Here is a 4,274-nt window from a genome sequence, read left to right on the forward strand (position 1 = left end):
AATAGCCTGGAGTCCCTCCCACTCCCGCCCCTCTTCCTTTCTCTGTCCTCTCTCTGTCTGGTCTTCCTCCCTCTCTCCAATCTCTCCTGACAGCTGTCTGGCCCAGACGCAGCAGGAGCAGCCACTAAAAATATCCCTGCAGCAGCAAAGCACCTGGGGGCCCTGGGCCTGCGCAAGTCAGGAGCCGGATATATGCCCTTGGCCCGGGCACAGTCTGCGCTGCCGGTGCACGGGCAGCCCTTCCCGGATACTCACCCTGTGTGGAGCCACAACTGCCTAGGATTTCTTGGTGTTACTTCAACATCCAGATCCTGCCTCCAGGCCTTTGTACTCGTGGTGTTCTCTGCCTAAAATGCTACCATCCAGTCAGTTGTCATTCATCAAATGCTGACCTCATAAGGCAAACTGTCAAGTGGGCGAGGCAGACACAGGCAACCACAAAACACGGGGGAGGGAGTTTTTTGGAGCGGTGGAATGGCACCAGAGAAGGCCCCCACACTGCCCAGGGATGCGGATGCAAAGGATCAAGTATAGTTAGGGGAAGCGGGAAAGTGTGCCTGGGGAGGACCCACGGAGGCAGAGGAACCGAGAGGAGACTTGGTAACTGAAGCCCCCGGAACAAGGGGAAGAGGCTGTGGGTCCTACAGCTGCCTGCACACCCCACCGAGCAGTTGCAAGTTCCCCTTCTTGGGGTTGAGGGTGGGGCCAGGCTGGGGAGCAGTGAGAAGGCCAAGTTTGGAGCACAGAATTGGGAGATGGGGACGGGGAGGACGTGGGGCTAGGGGCATGATCCCTGGTGGACATGGCTGAGGCACTTTTCTGGGAAGATGTCAGCTCTTGGGAAGTAGTGATGAAGAAAGGAGGGATGACCTCTCCTGGGAAAAGCAGCACAATAACCATCTTCCAAGCCCCAACTCCTAGGGCTCTTCCTCCAGGAAGCCCTCTCTGCTCTCCCTCTGATCTCACCCCAACTCCCACCCCTAGCCTGGGCACTCCTCTGGCTCTTCCTGACCCATTCCCTTTAAAATGCCACCCTGTCCACCCTCTTGTGTTTCCTTCTAGTCTGTAGCCTGGATTGCTGCTTAGACAGGACATGACTGGCACCTGCCTACACACAATATGTGACTTTACGTGCCCGGCACACAGTAGGTGCTCAGGATATGTGGGTTGTGTCCCAGCTTGGCAGCACAGCTGGGCGATCTTGAGGATGTTACTTAATCTCTCTGGGTACACCACCCCCATCTCATAAATAAGAAAATTGCCCTGTGAATCTCCAGGTGGTGTGGCCTTGGATTGGATTAGTTGGACTAGACCCCCAAGTTTCCTTCCCTGGCTTGCTTAGCCCCAGCCATCCCGTATAGGCCTATTCTGCATTCTGTCCTCCCCATCCCACAGCATCTTTTGGGTTCCAAGATCAGGGCTGGCAAGAGCTTTGGCATCAGTGTGCCTGGGTCGAGTCCTGCCTCTGACATGTCTTCACTATATAACTTCAGAGAGTATCTTCTTGTCCATAAACCACAGTCCCCCTGTCTGTAAAACAATAATCATCTACTTTGCCACCTTGCCCCTGGCCCATGCTTGAGGGAGGTGGGCATGAGGAGTAGAATGCAGTTCAGACCTCACCTGGCTGGTATGAGTGTTACCAGGGTCCCCCAAGGAGCTCCCAACCTGTTAGGGAAGGGGGTGGAGCCTGACACAACGGCCCAACCCTAAGGAGTCAGCCCAGACCAGGGTTTCCAGGTAGGATCTGAGAGCTAAGTTACCAGTCAGATGTGGAGCTGGGAAGAGAGTGCTCCAGGCAGCTGGAACAGCAGGAGCCCTAGGGTAGGGCTGATTTTGTTCCTACTGCAAGCCATGGGGGCAGGGCCAGACTGCACAGGCCCAGATTGCACAGGCCTGGATGGCTTTGGAAAGGAGGCTGGGGTCTTGACTGAGGGTGCTGAGCAGTCAGGGAAGGATTTAGAGCTGGAGAAGCAGGTGAGGGGTTTTTGTTTGAAAACCCCCCTATGGGTTTGAGTTAACCTCTGAAAGCTGCTCTCCTGCTCTCCATGCACCTGGAATGGGACAGTGAAGCAAATGGAGGGGGAATGGTAGGAGGTTGGTTTCTCACTGTTTCAGTGAAAGGTTACAGATAGACAAGGGAAGGAGGCTAGATAGATTCACTTCATAAAGGAATAGATATAGAGACATCTGAACGAACTCATATACAGACTCACAACTTAATATACAGACAGTTACATATGGAAATATTTATAAATCTATGTACATACACAGGTTAGTATACACACATAGATATCCTTGCTCTGTCAGCTGAGAGGGCCTGGAAACAGCGATGTCCCAGTAGCAGTGAGCATCCCTACTGCTCCAGTCTTGGCTTCTAACACCATTCTCCAGTGAAAGGCACTGAGGCTGCTCCCTGGAGAAAAGGCTGATTTTGGGCCTGGTGCAGGAAATGCTTGAGCTTGGAGCATCTTGTAGTGACAGAGTAAGGAAACGTTAAAATAAAAAAGTCAAGTATGCAATGGAGGCATATCAAAGGGACATGAGAGCCAACCAAACAAGCTCCCAGCAGCCAAAGCTGGAACAATCTGAGCAAGAAAATCAATAAGGTAGTATTGGATTATAACCCAAAGTGTAAAATAAATATCCATACTGATATTAATGATTGAATAGGTAAATAAAGGAGAGAGATGAGACATATTGCCCAGAGAAATTCCAAATAATTTATGCAGATGTTCTGCCCTCAAGGAGGGGAAGTGGGACTCCCCACCCTCAGGAGTGGGCTGCGGTGACTTCCTTCCAAAGAGGACAGCCTGGAAAAGGGGAAAAGGAGCTTTCCAGAGGAGACACCTGACAGCCACCAGCTCAGCCAGGTGATCAAGGTCAACATCACAGTGATAAGTCATGTTGATGGCATGTGCCCTGGTTGCAGTGTGATGAGAAGCTTCACCTCTGTGGTCCCCCTCCCCACATCCATCACCACAGTCCAACCATGAGAAAAACACCACACAAATCTCAACTGTGGAAATCATATTATAATATATAAATGTAGCAAATCAACATGTTATACACCTTAAATTTTCACAATGTTATATATCAAATATGTTTCAATATATGTATTTTAATATCCCAATTGTGGGCCATCCTACAAAACACCTGACCAGTTCTTTTCAAAACTGTCAAGGTCATCAAAACTAAGAAAGTCTAAGAAAATGTCTCAGCCCAGAGGAGCCTAAGGACACATGTTAACTGTATGTTACATGGGATCCTGGGACAGAAAAAGGACACTAGGGAAAACTGAAGAAATCTAAATAAACTCTGGGTTTTGGTTAATAATAATGTCTCAACTATTGGTTCAGTAGTTGTGACAAATATACCAACTAATATAAGATGTTAATAACAGGGAAACTGAGTGTAAGATACACAGGAAATCTTCATGCTCTCTTCGCAATAATCCTGTAAATGGAAAACTGTTCTAAAAATGTTTAAAGATGGTTGCCATGGGGAAGCAGGGGTAGAGGCAACAAGAGACACATGTAGAAAGCAGAAGCAGCATCTTGGCCGGAGAATACTGGGCCTGTACCCAAAGCCACTGCAGGGTACAGGAAAATGGGCAAATTGGGGCTGTTTCTGAGACACAGAGCCAGCAGGACTAGTGTAAATGATGAAGGGAGGAGTAGACTCTCAGGGACTCCTAGGCCTTTGGGGAGGCTGGTGGATGGAGGAGCAGGCCTGGGGCAGGCAGAAAAGTGGGGTATTGAATTGGAGGGTTGAATGGGGTACCAGCAAGCACTGTCTAAATCTCATTTTATGAGCACCCAGGTGAGAGAGGCAGGAGCCCTTCAGATTTGTGACATGACAGCATTCTTGAGGATGCTTTTCACTACCCGTGGGGCCAGAACTTAGGGCTGCCCTCATAAGACTGCTGACTTGCTGTGTGGCCTCCAGACAACTTCTTGCCTTCTCTGAGCCTCAGTTTCTCCACCTGTAAAATAAGGATTAATAATGTCCCGCTCGCAGGCTTGTGGGGGGCATCAAATGAGCTCTATTCAGTGCCTGGCACACTGTGGGCCCTCAATAAACTGGTAGTTCCTTCCCCCACCCACAGGGTCTCAGGTGGAAGGAGCGCTGCCTGTCGCTTTAAATTATGCAAATGACCTGCAGGTGGTTGCAGGGGCGGGTGAGATAAAAAGGAGCCTCTTCTCCGGATCAGCCAATCAGCGCACGGGGCTGGCGGAGGCCGCCTACATAGCCCTATGGCTGGCTGCGCCGAC

This window comes from Pteropus medius, unplaced genomic scaffold, assembly GCF_902729225.1.
Source record: "Pteropus medius unplaced genomic scaffold, Ma_sr-lr_union100, whole genome shotgun sequence".
NCBI lineage: Eukaryota > Metazoa > Chordata > Mammalia > Chiroptera > Pteropodidae > Pteropus > Pteropus medius.